Source organism: Colobus angolensis, unplaced genomic scaffold (genome assembly GCF_000951035.1).
Source record: "Colobus angolensis palliatus isolate OR3802 unplaced genomic scaffold, Cang.pa_1.0 Scaffold26, whole genome shotgun sequence".
Taxonomy (NCBI): Eukaryota; Metazoa; Chordata; class Mammalia; order Primates; family Cercopithecidae; genus Colobus; species Colobus angolensis.
In genome coordinates, this window is record NW_012115821.1 from 10,951,084 (window position 1) to 10,963,722 (window position 12,639).

Sequence of the window (12,639 nt, forward strand, 5' to 3'; positions counted from 1 at the left end):
CCATACACCCAACTGCCTCATTGACATTGCTTCTTGAATGTCTCAAAGGATCAAACATACACGCACACACAACACACACACACGCGCGTGCATGCACAAAACTGGAATTGTGATTGAATTTCCCTCCCCACTTAGTCTCTTTCCAAAGTTTTCTAGCTCAGAAAATGGTCCTAACAATTAGTGGACTGATTCAAGGCAGATGCAAGCCAGAAAACTGGAGGTCATCTCCAATGCTGCCATCCTTCTCACCGTGCTATACACTTCACTGTCAAGGCCTGGAAGCTTAACCTCCTAAATAACTGGCAAAGGTGACCACATCTCTCCATTGTACACCAGTCTGTGTCCTTTGTTATGTAAGTTCCTTTGTACTTACTCTCATGAGATCACATTTCTTCCCCTTATTGCCCCTAGTTGGTTGTTAGGTAGTTGCATCAGGCACAGCTAGTTGCCTGCTCATCACACATTCCCACCTTTTCCTGTAATAACCAAATCTGAATTTTGTTCCAGTATCTGCTCCTTCCTGCATGACTCAGGGGTGGATCACCTTATTTCTATCTCCTTGTAAATCCCATTGACAATGATTGGTTAAGAGGTGGGCACATAACCCACTTTGGGCCAATGCCACAAAAGGGAATATGTGCTAGGTGACTTTAGAGATGGTATTTCTTGCTGTTAAGAAGAGGATGCAGGCCAGGCGCCGTGGTTCACACCTGCAATCCCAGCACTTTGGGAGGCCGAGGTGGGCGGATCATGAGGTTGGGAGATCGAGACCATACTGGCTAACATGGTGAAACCCCCGTCTCTACTAAAAATACAAAAAAATTATCCAGGCGTGGTGGCAGGTGCCTGCAGTCCCAGCTACTCGGGAGGCTAAGGCAGGAGAATGGTGTGAACCCAGGAGGCAGAGCTTGCAGTGAACCCAGATCACACCACTGCACTTCAGCCTGGGCAACAGTGCGAGACTCCATCAAAAAAAAAAAGAAGAGAATTCAGAAGGAAACAGTCCATTTCTGCGTCTGCTGACCAGGATGAGGCCTCAGTCATGGAACAGTTGCCTGGAACAGCTGCGAAGATGGAGCCCACAGAAAGAGGAGGGCAGCTCTGAGACACCAGCAAGCAGGTGGAGTCACCTTACCACCAAACTTCCTTCGAGAGGTGGCAAATGTTCATATTGTTTTTGCCAATTTGAAGTGAAGATTTTCTATTACTTAAAGCGGGAGTTATCTTAGTGGACACAATTTCATTCTCAACTGAATGATTATTTGAATACTAATAAAAAAAGTATCTCAACTAGACTATATCTATGTCTGCTTTGCTTGTAGTTGGATTCTCTGTACGGAGGACCATGTCTGCATTTAGTAGGAATTCAGGGAATATTTCATGGATGAATGAATGTCCTAGTCATGGAAATAGTAGTGAACATGATAACAAGAAAAGTCATGATACTAGATGATATTTGATGATTGCCAGTGACTGGTAAGGATGTAAGTTTCAGAGGAATTTGGAAGAGGAATAAACCAGAGTGGTCTATGTGGCTGCAGTGATCTTCACAGAGGAGATAAACTTGGAGGTGATCTTTAAGCACTGGTTGGATTTAGACAGACAGACAAACAGAAATGGTGGCAGTGGGGAGAGAATACATCAGGAAGGGATCCATGGGCAAGAGATTGAGCATATTTTTGTCAGTGCCTCAGCTTGAAATTGGAAAGGATGAGATGTCCTTGAAAGCTACATATCAGTGTGTACCTGTTCTGAGAGAAATGGAAAACCCTTAAAGATTGTTGAGCAAGAGTGTGACCTGACCTTCTGTATCTAGCTAGTACTTAACTCCTGGGTGAAGGTGGCCCTCACTATAAAATCTCAAATTATTAGAGAAAGAGAAGGGCCCTGTCTATGTCCATGATTGTGCAATTATACATACAATGGGCAATGTAATTTTAAAAAAAATCCCCTTTCATTTTAAGCTTTTAAAAGCATGTCTCCCTAGTTGAAATTGAAAGAATAATTGCAGACACGGTGTCTTACCTGTGGGCAGATTCCATACTCATTCATTTTCAAATATCTGATGTCAGTAATTTAAGTGAGACTTCCAGAACATTATTCCTCTGTGTTACAATGTCGGCCACTCAATAATTTTAAATTGATTCATTGCTATACCTAATGGAAAAAATTATTTTAAGTACTCTACCCATTTTCCCTGAGGGGAGATGCCTGGGGAGCCTACCGTTCAATAGTTCTCTTGATGTCATGACTTGATTTTAGTGCCTCTTCAATAAGTTTTTAAGGGATTTGGAGTAGAACTTTAAACATTTTCTAATACTAATTGGGAAAACCCAATGTTTTGGAAAGTAGAATTACTTGTGTCTTAAAAACATAAATTTTACAATTAAACTTAAAAAAAGGATTAATTTGAAATACAGTTGACCTTCAAACAATACAGGTTTGAACTGCACGGGTCCACTTATACACGAATTTTCTTCTACCTCTGTCGCCCCTGAGATAGCAAGACAAGCCCCTCCCCTCCATCCTCTTCTCCAGCCTCAATGTGAAGACAATGGGATGAAGACCTTTATGATGATCCACTTTGACTTAATGGATAGTAAGTACATTTTCTCTTCTGTAAGATTTTCTTAATAACATTTTCTTTTTTCTAGTTTATCTTATTGTAAGAATATAGTACATAACATACAAAATATGTGTTTACTCTTCATGTTATTGGTAAGGCTTCTGGTCAATAGTAGGACATTAGTAGTTAAGTTTTGGAGGAATCAAAAGTTGTAAGTCGATGTTTGACTGTGCAGGAGTCTGTGCTCCTAACCCCCATGGTGTTCAAGGATCAACTGTAGTTATAAATGCTTGCTCTTTTTTTTTTTTTTCTGTCAGTTTCAGGACTTTAAAATATTTGTAATTTGGTAAATATTGCTTTAGAAAAACTTATATGTATGAACATGATTGTATTCCTAGCCATACTTAAATAAAAAATGGTTCAATATATAGAAATGATTTTATTTTATATATTTTTAATAAATATGTATTTATTCTGTGTATAGAAACTTACTTAACCTCCTAAGGATTACTCAGTCCTTTATTAGTTTGACTTCTGTAATTGCAAGTAACAGAATGGGATTTGGCTAACTTAAGAAAAAAAAAGAAAGGTGAATGGGCAGGAGCGGGTCTCAGAATCCAAGCAAAAAGCTGAGGCCTCAGGAGGGGCAAGAAGGGATATAGAAGGACAAGAAGGGGGTTCAGGGATTGTTGGTGACAGACAATAGTGTGGTCTCCTAAGGACACTGCCATGGCGGTGAAGTAGCTTCATTCCTTTCAGTCTGTTAGTTTCTTGGCACATGATTTAAGTTCCAGGGAGAGAGAAAGGATGATATGATTATAATTAGCCTAGCTTGGGTCTCTTGCCTATTTCTTTCTAAACCAAGGATGCAGCCAGTGCAGTGTAGACCCTGCAAAAAGGGTCTTCCCCAAGGCCAATGCAGGGTGCTCTTTCCATAGAAATGAGGCCGCCTGTGGATGCAGCCCAGGTGAAAAAGCCAGATGTCACTTACAGCATTGCTCACCTGGACTCTTAGTGCCATTTCTTGCCAGACTTCTTCTTTCGAATTGAGCCTCCAAACTGGCTGCCAGAGTGATCCTTATAAAACCTCAAACTGACTCTCACCTTCTTGACTTAACACTTGTCAGTGACTCCTTAAGGACTCAGTGATTTTTTTCTTTTTTTTAGTGTCATTTCTCACCTTTCTCATCCTGCACCTCCAGCCTCTAAAACTGCTTAGGGCATCTCCCATCTCTGCTCTGCACTGCTCTCCCCACCGCTTGGGGTTAGAGCTTCCACGTTCTGGGTTCCTGCTGTGTGTTTGTCCATCGCTGTATTTACCATACCAGGTTATAATGATCTGCTGAAGGACCTGTTTCATGCAGGAGGATTGTATCTCACTCATTTTTGTGTCTCTAGACATTACACACCACCTGCCTTTATTATTCACATTTTGCTCAATAAATTTTTGCTTAATGAGTAATTTAATGAATGCAATGTGTTTATCCTTGATGTTCCTTTACAGATAACTGTGGCAAAACCTGATGTGTATAATAACTATCATCTTTTGGGAAGCTAACTAGCTTCCAACGATGTATTATTGTTCATCCAAATTCCTTAAAGGAATTCTTCACTTGGGAGCCTATCTCTGCTGTGAAAAAAAAACAAAAAACAAAAAACCCTAGTTTATGTTTTCCCAGGCTTATTTTTTATGTTTCCTTGCTATTTCAGAGGTATAGAGATGAAGATGTACGTTTTCATAGTGAGGGAAATATTGCTAGGTACTTTTCTTTCTTTTTTAAACTTTTATTTTAGGTTCAAAGGTACATGTACAGGTTGGTTATATAGGTAAACCTGTGTCATGAGGGTTTGCTATACAGATTATTTTGTCACCTGAGTACTAAACTTAGTACCCAATAGTTATTTTTTCTGATCCTCTCCCTTCACCCACCCTCCACCCTCAAGTAGACCTCAGTGTCTGTTGTTCCCCTTTTTGTGTCCTTGCAGTCTCATCATTTAGCTCCCACTTATAAGTGAGAACATGTGGTATTTGGTTTTCTGCGTTAGTTTGCTAAGGATTATGGCCTCCAGCTCCATCCATGTTCCTGCAAAGGACATGATCTCATTCTTTTTATGGCTGCATAGTATTCCATGGTGTATATGTATCACATTTGCTTTATCCAGTCTACCATTGATGGGCATTTAGGTTTATTGCATGTCTTTACTATAGTGAATAGTGCTGCAATTAACATAATATGTGCATATGTCTTTATGGTAGAATGGCTTATATTCCTTTGGTTATATACCCAGTAATGGGATTGCTGGGTTGAATGGTATTTCTGTTTTTACCTCTTTGAAGAATGGCCACACTGCTTTCATTAGGTACTTCTCTAAAGCAGAAATGGGAAAATCATAAAGTGACTTGGAAAAACTTCCATTACTACATGTAGTGTTCAGCTCTCAGTACCAGTAATTTCATATTGCTCCTCTTCTAGAATGTTTACTTCCCTGCCTTTTTTTTCCTACTAGCATAACATTGGAAGCTCTCGTGAATTTGTTGTAGACTATCACCCCAAATCCTCTTAAGCCTTTTTGCTCTTTAGAATTCTCAGTTTATGTCTGTGCCTCATAGTATTTTTCCCAAAGTGTATTGTTTTATGTTCTTGTAAATTGAACTCATCACACTTAAACTGGTGTGCCTCTCCAAGGTCTCTGGATTACTCTGTACTGTTGATCTAGTTTTCACTGTTTATGATTTTCTGCAAATAAGAATAATGTACAATTTATTTTGTGCTTCAGATCATTAATAAGGATATTAAATAGCATGTGCTTCAGATTTTGCCTTCTGGCATCCTGCTTTTCCCAATTTGATTCTGGCCTGTTAACAGTTATTTTTCATTCTGTCAGGGTTTTTTTTTTGGTGGGGGGAGTTCTTGTTAAAATATTGTTGTAGTATTTTTAACAGAAAGTAGCTTGTAACTTTTCTCCATTTCAGCACCAAGAAGCAAATAACCAAGATAAATTATGTCAAAAGATCCTTTTATTTTCCCCTGAAATATATGTTTTTGGGGGGAGTGTTAGTTGAATATTATAATATTTGTTAGTTGAATATTATAAAACTAAAAAATAGTGTTAGTTGAGTATTATAATATACCATCAACCACTTACATAGTTCTTGCTGTTCTCCAGAACTATTCTGGGTATTATGCATGGAATAGCTCATTTAATGTTCACGACAACCCAGTGAAGTAGGTCTAATTATTTCCTTCATCTTGCCGATTAGGAAACTGAGGCACAAATGAACCAGATAAATTGCTTAAGTCATACAGCTAAGTAAGTGTCAGAGCCAAGACTCAAACTCAGGCTGTTTGCTTTGGAATCTGAGCTCTTAACCATCACACTAGGTTGGATTCAACCAAGGCCTCCTTAAGTGAGAGATACTGGAATGAACCAGAAATGGGTTCTATCGTCAAGATGTTTGCAACAGAACACAAGATTTGCAAACAAGCAACCTACGTCTCCCTCTTCCTTCTCTTTACTTATCTCTCCAGTCAATCTGCAATAACTTTAACCTTCATCCTACTTCTTCTCTCCATCTTCATTACTACCACTTTGGTTCAGGACATAATTATCACATGCTGTGATTTCTACAACTATCCCCTCAACTGATATTCCTGATTCCATCTTGGGGCCCCTAAAGCTCATTCTCCACAATGTAGACCAACTTACTTTATAAAAATACAAAAATAATCTTATATCTTCCGTGCCTAAAGCCCTCACAAAATGTAGGGCCAGAAGGTGAGGAAAGGGTAAGTGTCTCCAGGAAAATAAGGTTTCAGTTTCCAGAATAAGGGGGAGTGGATGCTGGTCAAGAAAACACAGTGGATGCCCATCTTATATCAATCATTCAGAGGGTATGGGGCATGCAATTGATATCATACAGGGCTCTTTATTTAAATGCCTCCAATTACTAAAACTAATTTATAATTTTGATTAAATTTCTTCTTTTGAATAATTTTGAATAATGGCTTATAAGCAATAACTTGAATTTCACTTGATATATAGAGAAAGTGATCTAGAAAGAGGTTAGGGGATTGAAAATCATTAAAATGTCTGTAAGGAAGAAATTTGAATTTTCTTTGCAATGGAACATCACATTATTCATATAGAATATTACAACTCAGGAAATATTTTTTAGATCACTCCTTAGCCGAGGTACAGGTATGACTCCTCTGCTTATCTGCTTGAGAATTTATCATCATGATGAGACAAGTGTCATGAGTGAATTGGACCCAGAACTGCAAAAATTCAGTCAGTCTGTTTTGCTTGAGTTCATCCTAACGCCACATGGAGGTTATCTAAATGGATGTGGTCAAGGTGCTCTGTCATTTATCATTTGAAAACGCTCACCCATCTCAGGAAGTTCTTGGCTTCATTGGCAAATCAAGTGAGAACTGAAGCTCAGTGAATCTATTGAATCATCCCACTTTTATGTAGAATAAATTTAGGTTTGGGGCTTTAACTGTCTTGCAACAATCAGTTATGTGATGAATTGTGGACCATTCACTAAGTTTTATCATACACATCTTTAGATGTGTCCTGTGTTACTAGCCTTAGAAACGGCTGTGCTTTGGTGACAATACAAAAAAACAAAACAAAACTGTATCCTGCGCTTGAATAATGCAGAGAATGAAAAATGTTTAGGGATAAGAAAAGACATGAGTATAATGTTTGTGCCCAAGAGAAGTGTTTCTATGTAGTCGATAGTCTCAGATCCTTCGGCATGTCCTGAACAATGACTTCCTCTGTGCCGATTTTCTGCTAAGGTAGCATTTGTTCAGCTTTCATGAATGATCCATTGTATGGGATGGTATCTGAGACCAACAATTGTTCTTGAAGTTATTGGCATCTCAGGCCAATCTTTACTAGCTTAGTCTAAACTCTGTTTGACTATCAATGTAATATTGAGAACCTGGAAGTATCAGAGCAGGTTGGAAAGATGCTACTTTTTAAGGAATAAAGGTTGGTTGTGATCCTAGATTTTAGAGACATTAAAAGGCTAAAACATTATCTATCTCTTTTATGATTATGATTATTGATTACTGCTATGAAAAAATTACCCAAATTCATAGCTTAAAATAACCATTTTCTTTTGCTCATTATTTAGATGGTCAGGAATTAGGAAAGGGCTTAGCTAACCTGCTCTCATTTGGGATCTCTCATGGGGTCAGATGTCATCCAGGGCTGTAGTCATTTGGAAGCTTGACTAGGCAGGGCATCCTCATATGAGGATGGTTGCAGCGGATGTGACTACCATGGCATTTCCAGCATGTTGGTCTCAGGGTAATCAGATGTGTTATATGGAGCTTAGCCATCCCCCTATGCCGAGCATGCCAAGAAAACAAAGAAGAGACTGCATGGACTTTTCTCACTTACCCTCAGAATTATGCAGCATTGCTTCCACTGCATTCCCTTGGTTACTGGTCACTAAGACCAGTCCAGATTCAAGGGAGGGGACATAGACCTCACTTATCATGGGAGAAGTGTTAAAGAAGTTGCACTCATATTTTAAAATTATCAAAGGGGTCAGCAGTGGGTACTTGGGAATACCTTCCTCCTGTTGCCCAGGGTAATTTCTGGGAGTGTCCACCACTGAGATACTTTAACATTTTTCATAATGATGAAAATTATGGAGACATGATTTTACTTCAGTGTTCCTCTTTAAGGCCCATCGTAAAATACCAATGTATTATTTCTCTTCTGAAGCAGAGCCAAGAATTTTATCCCAACGGCTATATGGAGAGAAGAATAAAAACTGAGAAGTGTTTGGATCTGACTCAAAAAATTGGGATTTTAAATCCACCTGTAATGCAAAACCATTCTTACCCAATGCTTTGTAAATTCTCTACAGAGTTTGACAAGATTTTATTTTTAGCCCAGCAAATAAAAAACCCATTTGAACTACCTCATTCTTGAATAGCCACATATTAAAGATAAATATGGGGCTATGAATGATATGTTGTCTGCTTTGTAAAATCAAGAGAATACAAATTGTGCAGCCCTTTTAATAAGCAATTTCTTTCCATAGACCTTTAATACTAGCAAATCTGTAAAGGTCTGTTGCTGACCCAGATTATCCTATAGAAAAATGAATCTTTTCAAAGTCAACATTAAAATTCACATTATTCAGGGCTCTCTTTTTCATGGTTTATCTTCGAGCATGCCTGTGGGAGTGGTTTTGCTCCACACACAATAGTATCATTGCTGTCTTTAGCTCGGTCAGTCCTACGGTGTTATCCATTATACACAGGAGTGTATATGGCTCAGATACCTATCCTCAATTTCATTTTTCTCCTCTGCGAGAGAGTCTTTCAGATATAATGTAGTTAATGATAGTCTACATATAAAGGTAAGGCACCTAATTCTTCACAATGATAGTGGTGGACTATTACTGAAGACTGAATCTCAGGGTAGACACATGTAGGCTTTATTTTAATGGCATCCCAATGAATGATGAGTTCTATATTTCAGGCTGGTGAATTAAAATAGGCTGTTGCATTTGCCTCTGTTGAAATAAAGTAATTCTCCTTGACTTAGTATGTGGAAGTTAAGATAACCAAGAAAATTACTTAATATTGCTTTTATTTTCTGGTTCTCAGCTGGAAGCTTCTCTCTAAGGTCCTTCTATTAATGTACTTCCTACCATGTTGATTAAAAAGCAAAGCAAAACAAGACAATTCTCTTTTTATTGTCTCTATGTTCCTATCCTTAAATGGTATATAATATGTTTAAAAGTGTAGTGGTTTTTCTAATTGCAAAGGTAAAACTTTAAGCAAAAAGGAGATAAGAATAAAAAATAACGTGTTATCTTACTGCCCTAAGATTATGTGTTTATATTCTTTTCAGTTAATTTCTCTACTTATGTATATACATATCCACATAAACACAAATTATTCTTGAATAAGTAATGCAGTCTTATGGTTCAAAATTCAAAAAGTAAAAAGGTTATAAAGTGAAAAATCTTCCTTCTTCAGAACCTTAACTGTCCAGTTCTCTCCAGAGATTTCAAAGTTCTGTGATCTTGCAGAGATATTCTAAGTAGATTCAAATAATTATGTGTGTATATTTTTATTCCCCTGCCACTGCCACCTAAATGGTGGCATAATTTTTGAATTGTTCTTTTTTTTTTTTTTTTATAACAGAATCTCACTGTATTGCCCAGGTTGGAGTGCAGCGGTACGATCTCAGCTCACTGAAGGCTCTGGCTTCCGGGTTCAAGCTATTCCCTTGCCTCAGCCTCCCAAGTAGCTGGGACTATAGGCACCCACCACAATGCCTGGCTAATTTTTGTATTTTTAGTAGAGATGACAGTTTCACCATGTTAGCCAGGGTGATCTTGAACTCTTGACCTCAAGTAATCCACCTGCCTCAGCCTCCAAAGTGCTAAGATTACAGGAGTGAGCCACCACACTGGGCCTTCATATTGTTCTGTGTCTTGTTTTTTTCATTTAACTGTCCGTGTAGGAGCTATTTATATATTAATTCAAAAAGCATTTTCTTTTTAAAATGATGTATGGTATTCAATAAATGAATATATATGTACACACACACACACATAAATTCATTATACCTTTAATCTACTTAACCAGTTCCCTGTTAATGGTTATTTAGGTTGTTTCCAATCTTCTCTTTTCACAATTCTGTGATGAGGGAATTGTGTATTAGTTGGATAGGGCTGTCCCAACGAAGTTCCTTAGTCTAGGTGGCTGTAACCGCAGACATTTATTGTATAATAGTTCTGAGGCTAGAAGTCTCAGAACTAGAAGTTTCTAGTTCCAGGTCTCTCTCATTGGCTTACAGATAATCATCTTTCTGCTCTTTTCACATCATCTTCTTTCTATAACTATGTTTCTGTGTCCAAATTTTCTGTATTTACAAGGACACCAGTCATAATGGATTAGGGTCCACCCTAATGACATCATTTTACCTTGACTACCTCTGTAAAGATGTTATCTCCAAATAAGTTCACATTCTGAGGTACCGTGGCTTAGGATTTCAACATATAATTTTGAGGAGATGCAATGCAACCTAAAACACCTAGTATTTTGCACATAATAAGTGTATTTGGGGATATATTTGTAGAATTCGAAATCTGAAATTCTAGAATTTGAATCTAGAATTGCTGAGTCAAAAAAATATGTGTATGCAATTTTGATAGATATTGCCCTATCATTCTCCATGCAAGTTATATGAATTTACAGTTCTCATGAGCAATGGATGAGCAAGTCTTTTTCCTCAGCATTTCACCCAACAATGTTATCAAACTCTGGATCTGTCACAATCTAATACATGAAAATGGTTCTGAACGTGGTTTTAATATGCATTTCCATTAAATATGTGTGGTTGAATATCTTTTCACATTGTTAAATACATATTTTGTTTAAAAAGATGGGATCAAACAGCAAATATCATTTTGTAACTCGATTTTTTCCATTTAAGCAACATATAGTGGACATCTTTCCCTATTATTTAATATTTTTCTATAACAGGAAAGTAATATGGCTCCATACTATCCCATTGGATATCTGTACCAAAATTTACTTAATTCCCTACTGTGCATTTATGTTGTTTCCAACATTTTTACTTCCAAAATAATGCTGAGATAGCTATAGAGATAAGTCTTTGTGCATAGCTAGGATAGAAATGAACTCTTTGGTTTTTGTAGATAGATTTTTGAAGCCAAATTAATAATTAAATAGTCATATTATTGGTATACCTTTTAACCTTCTTGTTTCCCCTATAGTATGTGCTTGCCTGTGATTTCAAGGAATCTACTTCTCAGCAGTTGAGGTTGGACTCAGATGTTTTTATGTACTAGAAACCAATTTTCCTGTAATGAAATTTATTTGTCTCTGAAATCAACTGTGCCATGTACTATACCATACTGTAAGTATGAGTGGATGGCACTACTATGACAGAGTAGGGGGCAGCATGGTTTTGCACAGTTGGGGTCTTGTATCTCTCAATTTACAGCCTATATTCATAAGACAGCAGAATAACAACAATCAACGCTCACTGAGTGCCTGAAATGTATTAACTCATTTAAGTTATTCAACAAAGATAGGAGAACTAATGGGGTAAGGGACATGGGCACTGTAATAGACAGCCATTACTGCAATAATGCTGTGTAACAAACTATCCCTAAATATCAATGTCTTACAATAACAAGAATTTAATTTCGTTTTGCTTATAAATCTACATTTGGCTAAGATTCTGTTGTGCTTGGCTAGCACCAGCTGAACTTGAATCAACCCCACATGTTGGATCCAAATGTATTCCACATTTCTCTCATTCCCATTTGAACTAACAGCTATTTGCAGCATGCTCCTCTCATGTGAACAGCAGGAATGTAAGAGGCAAATCAAACTGTGCAAGTACATTTAAGGCCTCCATTAACATTTCATTGGCCAAAGCAAGCATGTCAGAAAACAAGTTTTATATCAACAAGGCAGAGAAAATGTGTTTCACTTATACTGAGAGAGAATTGTAAAATTGCTTATATTCTATCCTAGGAGAGAGAAGAATTGGAACTAATAAATATGATCTATCATAAATACCTTTGAAGAAAGGATAAGGGACAAATTTCAGTTTTCATATGGAGACCAAAGTCATTTTTTTGTTGTTGTTGTTAACACTGTGTCTGAAGTCTTAGGTGGCTAAAAGTCCCATAAAAGGCCTTTTTAATTTGAGAGATATTTACATTAAGAGATTCAGTTAGGACCTAAAGAAGAGTCAAACATTTGATGAAACACGTCTGCTTATCACTGGTTATAATCTACTGAGGAAGAAAATAAGGCATTTATACAAACAATTCCATAGCAAGATGTAAGATAAAAGGTGTTTTTCAAAGACCAATTGTAAGTAAAAGGGTAAAGAAAACTATGTAATAATTGGATTTTCTTTGCTTGGTCTCCCAATTACTGAGTTCTTTTGTAATGAAAAATATAGAAAAAGATTTCCTAATAGCTAAATTGGGAAACATTTTTATTTCCCAGAAACACCACAGATGTACTTTTTATTATGCAAATGTTAAG